The 8630-nt window shown below is 48.4% G+C and overlaps 1 protein-coding gene across 1 annotated transcript in view; it reads right to left on the minus strand.

Annotated features, from left to right (window-relative positions):
* The window catches only part of LOC107119739 (toll-like receptor 2 type-2), a 6544-nt gene extending 2991 nt beyond the window's left edge, over positions 1-3553 (minus strand). The window contains exon 1 of the mRNA XM_015422321.1: positions 3411-3553. The gene's annotated coding sequence lies outside the window, so the exon portion shown is untranslated. The remainder of the gene's footprint in view (positions 1-3410) is intronic.
* Between the last annotated feature and the right edge of the window lie 5077 nt (positions 3554-8630).

Genomic DNA, 8630 nt, shown 5'->3' on the forward strand with positions numbered 1-8630 from the left:
GAGCCCCATTGAGGGGCCCGGCGGTGGACCTGCAAGGCCGGCGGGAGGGCAAGGAAGCCCCGCAAAGGCCCTCCCTGGCCCCAGGCAGGCAGGGGTGGGGAGAGGCAGGGAGGAAGCAACTTACCCTCCCTCTTCTCCTGCCTCCTCCTGGCTGAATGAGGGCCGGAAGAGGGGCGGCCGGAAGCAGGGGCCGGGGCTTCATCATGTGCCCCGCCCCCGTACCTCACTCGGGGAAACTGCGATCCCCCGCGATCCCCCCCGAAATGACCTCTGCTTTGATTGATTGTTGAATTTTATAGCAGCATCCAGACTGCATGCCGCTTTCACTTCATTTGATCTCTGGTTTTATGGTGGCTGTCAGCATAGATTTATGGTCGTTTTATGGCCATTCAGGGGTGACTGCAGTCAGTACGGCATTAACCTGGGGTATCTGAATGTGGTTTTGAGCCGCATCTTTTTCTGTCCCAGTGTGGGTTTGGTAAAACAGCGGAGCAAATACTAGATGCAGAGTGGGCCTTAAACGCAAATGACTGGATTTTCAGCTAACTAGTTTCCTTTGTGACAATTTGTGCATCTCCTTAGAACAGATGGGGAGGGGGGAGAATTCGGCTCCAGTTGTCTGCTTATCGCTCACAGCAGCTTGAGAGCAGGGAGGAGCGATTAAACCACCTTAAAACCAAATCCAAATAACATAGTGGGACACTGTAGTGACCTCGGAGTCGCCACTAAATGACAATAACTTGATGCAGACGGCCGATGCTAAGATGAAACAGTAGGAGAGCGGATGCGTCATGAAATGCAGACAGAAATTTTTGAGATGATGTGAGATCGTTGGCACGGCGGCAGGAAAGACCAATACAGATTGGACCTTTGGCTCCTGACCTACTTTCCCTGCATGGGTGGGAGAGGGCCTCCCAAAAGCTGAGATTTGAGAGACTGCAAATACCCCTTCCCTTCATAAACTGAATAAAAGAGATGGCACATCCCCAGGCAGTACTGCAATCCCACCAAGACAAACCTCTTTTCGCTGGAAAAGAGATGACGGTATCTGTTGGTATCCCTCTTGACCAATGTGTAGTCCTTTCTGTTTGTTCTCCGCCAGTAAAGATTTCATTCTGCCAATCTATCTTTTTTTTTTTTTTTGGCCATATGTGTATTGTATAGACCAGGTGCCGAATGGCAGACATCCTGTCCCGGTATGTCTGGAAAGGCAGCTATGCGGCATAACCAGGGCTTTTTTTGTAGAAAAAGCCCAGCAGGAACTCATTAGCATAATAGGCCACACCCAACAGCAGAAACTCATTAGCATATTAGGCGACACCCCTGACAGCACAGCTCATTGGCATATTAGGCCACACACCCATGTTACCAGAAGTGTGCTCATCCAGCCACACCCACCTTTTGCTTCTTATTCTGTTTACCTTGTTTGTTGTCAAAACCCAGGGCTTTTTTGTAGCAGGAACGCCTTTGCATGTTAGGCCACATACCCCTAATGTAGCCAATCCTAATGAGTTTCTGCTGTTGGGTGTGGCCTATTATGCTAATGAGTTCCTGCTGGGCGTGGCCAACTTGGAAGCCAGCTGGAACTCTGTTCCTGTGCGTTCCTGCCCAAAAATATTATTTTGCTCCCACCCAAGGGCATGGAGGTCGGCGTGACTGAGGTGCGTGCAAAGAAGGGATGGGCTGAGTGAACTAGGGGTGCCAGCTTCCAGGTGGGGTGTGTGTGAAGATCTCCCAGAATTACAACTGGTCTCCAGACGACCAAGATCAGTCCCCCTGGAGAAGATGGCTGCTTTGGAAGGTACATTCTATGGCATAGTCCTGCTGAGGGCCCTCCCCTCCCCAAGCTCCACCCCCAAATCTCCAGGAATTTCCCAACCTAGAGTTGGCAACCTGAGGGCTTAAGGCATGCCTGGAAAGACCAGACAGCTGGGAGAGTTATCCGGGGTAACCATAGAGTTTTCCCTCGGATGGTCCTGGCCCCGCCCCCAGCGTGCCCGGTGTACCCGCGTCACTTCCGGGTGACGTGCACATGGGGGTGGAGTTCCCCCTGGGGCCAGATCCGCCGCTGGCGGGGAACGGGCCTCTGGGGCAGGGGTTTCCCCGCCCCCCAGGGGGACTTGGCAAGCCTAGCACTACCCCCCATCCCCCACTGGTGGCCATGAGGGACCTGACAACCCTACAAGGAAATGGCTAAAAGTCTTCTCACTAGGTTGCCTTCGGGGAGGGCGGGATACAAATCCGAAAATAGATAAATATAAATAAAATAAATATTCCTGGAGATTTTGGCAGTGGAGCCCGAGGAGGGTGGGGTTTGGGAGGACTTCAGTGGGGTACAATGCCATACAGTCCGCCTTCCAAAGTGGCCATTTTCTCCTGATGAACTGATCGTTGTCACCTGGTGATCAGTTGTAACCCTTGTTCCCTCTAAGCTGAGTTAGTGTGAGCTATCTCACAGTTTTTTAGCCTCCAGCTCACACATTTTTGTCTTGGCTCAGGAAGGATGACTCCAGAGCCCACAAATTTATGCAGCAGCCAAATTGTTCGCTCACAATTTTAATGCCAGTAGCTCACAAAATAGAATTTTTGCTCACAAGACTCCATAGCTTAGAGGGAACATTGGTTGTAACCCCTGGTGATCTCCAGCCACCACCGGGAGGCTGGCAACTCTACGTCCTGCCTAAGGTGCTAGTTTTCAACATGCAGGGCATTGTTGTGATCTGTCATGTAAGCTGCAGCTTGCCATCGAAAGCGGTGCAGCCCAGACACAAGCCTACAGTTGCCGTCTACCTTGGTGAGAACTGGGATCTAGACAAGGGAATTGCTGGTAAGGTGGTCAGAAAGCAAACCTGTTTTATTGTACCTGAGCAATTAACGGTTGGGGTTTTTTGGGGGGTGTTATGGGAGGTGGAGTTTAGGATCTCAACATTTCTCTGGTGTTTTCTACAAGAAGTAAGTGAGCTGACATTCCTCAGTGACATACTGTACTTAAATAATTGTGTAGCACTACAGAACCAAAGGAAACTCTCCCGGCAGGTCTATTGTTAGCATAAATGCGCTGTGCTCCCTCCGCAAACAACAGTTGATGACTAACGGCGGAGCATGGCCCAGCCTCACAGAAAAGGAGCAGGTCTTCCTTGCTCATTTGCTGTTCCATCAGTTATAACTCTGCACTACGACTTCAACTTAGAAATCATTTTCTATTATTTTTTTTTTAAAGGAGGACTCCACAACCTTGCAGGGAAGGAAATGGAAAATAAAACCAGGGAGGACATTCCTTTACCAGCCATCCCAGCAAGAACTCCCTTGGGGTTATTTTGTAAGCCAAAGATTTTTGCAGCCTGCTGGAACCAGCCTCCGGCTTTTGGCGAGTGACAAACTGCACCTCAGCCTCAAAACAAAGGACTCACCTATCTCCTGCTCCGGCTTTCAGGATCTTTTCCTGCCTCAGAGAGGGCTGGGTGCCTTCTGCTTCCAAGGCGTTCTGTCTGAAGAGAAGGTTCGCTCCCTTGATCTTGCAGGGCGGGCTCTTCTTTCTGGAACTGGGGGAGCTGCAAAGAACGACTGTCCTTCACATTTCCAGATGTGATTTCCCCTTCCTGATCTGCTTCTGTTTTTTTCTTCAAAATTACATCAGAAGTAACTTAAAGTAGGCCTATGAGCAAGGGCCTGGACCACTTTTATTTCACCAGCCTTTTGCGGAACTCCCAATACAGAAGGATATGGTTGCAGAAGTATTGGTTAACTGGTGTCTGTAAATAAAAGATCTTCTGTGTGCATTTTTTTCCGCTTCCTTCTCGGACTCGAGGCGGGCGGCACAGCCAGTTCCAGGCACAGGAGGAGGGCAGCAGCGATGTCATGCAATTCCAGACACAAATAGCCTAACCCTCCCTGTATGCCCAGCTCCTGCAAAGTTAGGCGAGGCTCCTGGGCCCGGCCGGGCAGATGTGTGTGCGTTGGCCTCCCCGTCACAGATGTGGAGAGAAAAACAGGAAAGCCCAGAGTCCCGTGGCTGATTTAAATGAGATGCTGGAGAGGCAAGATTGCTTTCCTCTGAGACTTGGCGTGCAGGGGTAGAAACAAAATGTACAGTGGTCTAATTTGGGGTTCCCAACCTCCAGGTGGGGCCTGGAGATTGCCCCCTTTTACAACTTCTCTCCAGAGGTCAGTTCCCCTGGCTGCTTTGGAGGGTGGACTCTATGGCATTGTCCCGCACGGAGGTTCCTCCCATCCCCAAACCCCGCCCTCTCCAGGTTCCACCCGTCAAACCCCCAGGTATTTCCCAACCTAGAACTGGCAACCCTAACAGCCTTAGAAGCTGTTAGAGAGCCAGTTTGGTGTAGTGGTTAAGTCTGTGGACTCTAATCTGGGAGGACCGGGTTTGATCCCCCCACTCCTCCACTTGCACCTGCTGATGTGACCTTGGGTCAGTCCCAAGCTCTGGCACAGCTGTCCTTGAAAAAAAGCAGTTTGTGTCAGTTCTCTCAGCCCCACCTACCTCACGGGGTGTCTGTTGTGGGGAGGGGAAGGGAAAGGAGTTTGTAAGCCGCTCTGAGACTCCAAGTGAAGGGCGGGGTATAAATCCAATCTCTTCTTCTTCTTCTTCTTCGAAGGTAGATCCAGGTGGGCAGTTGTGTTGGTTTGAATCAGAACAAAGTTTGAGTCCAGTGGCACCTTTAAGACCAACAAAGTTTTATTCTGGTTATAAGCTTCCGTGTGCATGCACACTTCTTCAGAAAGGCGTTGCTGTCTTTAGGATTCCACTGTAAATAGTAAAAAGCCGTTGCATGGGTATGTCCTTTTGTGATATGGATCATGCTTGCAGATTGTGTGTATGTGCGTGTGTGGGTGGTTAATTCCTCCTTTCCCTATTAATCCTGCTTTCTGCTGCTCAACCAGCCATCTGGGGATCCACATCTCAGGTACCAAGAGAGGGTGAGATAGAGACTGTAACTGAATGAGAAGGATGAAGTGAGAATGTAGAAATTTACCTTTTCCGAAAGGTGTCCATTTTTGGTGTTACAAGTTGCACAGGTGTATTCCTTTGCACACTGTACCCAGCAGCACTGTGAAATATCAATAGCTAAGCCCACCTGAAGAATTCACATTTGTGGTGAGAGGGATTTGCCACCATCACCTGCCACGCTGTCAGTTCCTTAGGTGGCAAAAAAGTTCCTGCCTGAGGCCAAAACTGTGCAAATCGATTCATTTTTAACATTTGGAAGGGCGGGAAGGAAAGCTAAGGAAGAAATATCGGAGAGGAGAGGCACGTGGACCGATGCCTCCGTGGCCTTCTGGAAAATTTGGCTTCGTTGCCATCAATTGGAAGCCTTTCTTACATGTCAGTCCTAAATAGGCCAAACTATGTGAAGAGCAGATGTGTTCTATTGTAAGCGCAATGAACATGGCTTGACAGCAAGGCGTCCAACTCCAGGGTTTTCCCCATCTGTCTTCTGATCTGGTTATGGGGCAGACATGGCCTTAGTCGTCTTGCTAGGTGATCTTCACCAAGCAGCCAATGGGGCAGGGCTTCCCCGTTGGTGCTTCCATACCCCTCAGCAGCTCTTGCCCTGGTCAGCCATGGCTTCCTTTTGGGCTCGTCTGAGCCAGGTACTGCCTTTTAGTGGCCTCAGTTTGAAGCAGCAGAACAAAGTTTGAGTCCTGCTTGTTTTTTTGTTTACCTAGTAATATTGGGGGATCTCCAGGTGCCCAAAAATAGCCCTGGACTGAGCAAGTAATAGGGCCTTAATTCCATCATCTGCAAACAGAATGTCCTGATTACTTTTAACACCTCTCTTTTTTTTTTTTGGTTCAGTTTTCTTTATTCAGGGAAGTCATCCAGGCTTCTAGACATAATAACAAGAATTAAATATTTACAATGTAAAACAAAGCAAGCAGTTTTAAAAATCAGGAATACATAATTATATAATTTGAAGTTTACATAAATTCTGGGATAATTTTAGTTCATTTCATTTTTATTTGGGGGGTAAGAACGATAGCTGATTTTGGGAAATAACAGAGAAACCCAGGACTTGAATGGAGCTGTGACTGGTAGCAGCATGTCCCCCCCCCCTCCCCCAAAGCAAAGACCATGCAGTTTCAAATTTCCTACCTTGGAGTATACAAATATTAATAAAATGAAATATTAATAAAAGCCCTACAAGGAAAATCTGATGGACTCGGGAACGTTCAGTCTAAAGAAGACAAGGTTGAGGGGAGACATGATCGCTCTCTTTAGGTATTTGAAAGGCTGTCACGTAGAGGAGGGCAGGAAATTGTTCCTGTTGGCAGCAGAGAATAGGACACCTGTCAGGGATGCTCTAGGCTGATCCTACATGGAGCAGGGGGCTGGATTAGATGGCCTGCATGACCCCTGCCAACAAAAGTCTGCATGATCAAAGCAATGGTATTCCCAGTAGTCATGTATGGCAGCGAGAGTTGGACTATAAGGAAGGCCGAGTGCCGAAAAATAGATTCTTTTGAACTATGGTGCTGGAGAAGACTCTTGAGAGTCCCTTGGACTGCAAGAAGATCAAATCAGTCAATCCTAAAAGAAATCAACCCTGACTGTTCCCTGGAAGGCCAGATAATGAAACTGAAGCTCAAATACTTTGGCCACCAAATGAGAAGGGAGCACTCACTGGAGAAGACCCTGATGCTGGGAAAGACTGAAGGTCAAAGAAGACGGGGACGGGAAAGGATGAGATGGTTAGACAGTGTTATTGATGCAACGAACATGAAGTTGAGCAAACTTCAGAGGACGGCGGAAGACCGGAAGGCTTGGTGTGATCTGGTCCATGGGGTCGCGAAGAGTCGGACTCGACTGTGTGACTGAACAACAACAACAAATGACCCCTGCCAGCTCTATGATCCAGGTCTTATTTTATGCAAATATAAAGGGCTTGGGGTTGTTTAAACATTTTACAAATACCCTGATAACGCACAGAACAAATTTATTATCCCCATATTGTAAGTTGCCAGAACTGGGAGAAAACAACCTCATAATCCTGCAATATAGCTTACTACTGCTCTGCCTCAGCACTTGTAAATGCTGCACTGGGAGTGACAGCCCTTCAGTTCCTCTGCCTCACTTTCTGTCAAAGCAATTCTTAGCAAAACAAACAAACAAAACCCCTCTACAAAACACAGGGTTTTTCAAGCAGACATTGGATTTGTGCAGCAGTATGGGATTGTAGCCCACACACCACTATAGAACTCTTGTGCATTTCCCTTAGGCTGCTCAGACTAACACTCTGTGGCACTTATAAGCTTACACAGAATGGGAGAAAGTCTTCAGCCCTGAGGATCTGAGAAAAAGTAGTGCAGAAGAGTGCTGTATTCAACACTTATGTTGTATTTAACGTAATATGATTTTTGAGTAACTTACATTTTTATTCTGCAAACACACACACCTCTGCACATTTCATATAATTGGTGAAATGGTTAACTCAGGCTAGGATCTGGGAGAGACCCACCTTAAAAACTCAACACTGTCCTGAAATTCACTAGGCAAGCTTGGGTCAGCCACATTCACTGGGCCTAACCCACTTCACAAGGATGTTGTAAGCAAAAAACGATACAAGTCACTCTGAGCTCCTTGGAGGGATAAAACTGGGTGGGATGAAAGTGCAACAATTATTTTTTTTAAAAAAACACACCCCAGGGGGGCTGTAAGGATGGTCATCCTGGTTCAGTGCGTCCTTGGATCCTCTCCCCAACAAATCTGGGGGTCAGATGGCTGCAACTGGCAAAAATAAACCTCACAACCCACCCAGGAAGCAATAGAAAGGTTTGATTGCCCATCTTAAGAGAAGAAGCCTCATTCTCTTCCCTTCCCTGGGCAAGAAGCAGGGTTGCCAACCTCCAGGTAAGACCCCAGCCGAGTGCTTCCAGAATTACAACTGAGCTCCAAATGACAGAGGTTGGTTCCCCTGGAGGAAATGGCAGTTTTGGAGGTTGGACTCTTTGGCCATTAGACTCTCCTGAGATGTAGGGCAGCCGGGGGCCCCTTGGCCACTGGTGGGGAGGGGGGGGGGTTGCCAGCTCCAGGTTGGGAAAGTCCTGGATATTTGGGGGTGGAGCCTGGGGAGGAGAGGGGACCTCACTCAGTAGGGTAAATAAAATGCCACAGAGTTCACCCTCCAAAGCATCCATTTTCTCCAGGGGAACTGGCGTCTGAGGTCTGGAGAGGAGCTGTCATTCCTGGAGCCTGGCATCCCAACGGAGATCCCCCCCCTTCCTCAACCCCCATCCTCCCGAGGCTCCACCCGCAAATCTCTTTTTTTTTTTTGAACCCCCGGAGGGGATTTTTTATTATTATTTTTTTCAAACTACAAAAACTATCACAGAAAAAGGGAAAGGGGACTACGTATACGGGACAAAGCATAGAAACCCACTACTGACTAAAAACCCAAGAGAGGAGATCCTCACTAGCTTCACTACATCCAGTCTTCACTTCATTTAGATCAATATAAACTGAGTCAGACATTTAAGTACTTTCTCCTTTTCGTTAACTCTTAAAACTTAACTGTCTAAGAACAGATCCCCCCGTACTAAAAGGAAGGACAGAATGGCCCATTGGAAACAATGGGAGACGCTGGAAGACCCATTGGAAATAATGGGAGCCAGGA

Source organism: Gekko japonicus, unplaced genomic scaffold (genome assembly GCF_001447785.1).
Source record: "Gekko japonicus isolate JY-2015 unplaced genomic scaffold, Gekko_japonicus_V1.1 scaffold738, whole genome shotgun sequence".
NCBI classification, from domain to species: domain Eukaryota; kingdom Metazoa; phylum Chordata; class Lepidosauria; order Squamata; family Gekkonidae; genus Gekko; species Gekko japonicus.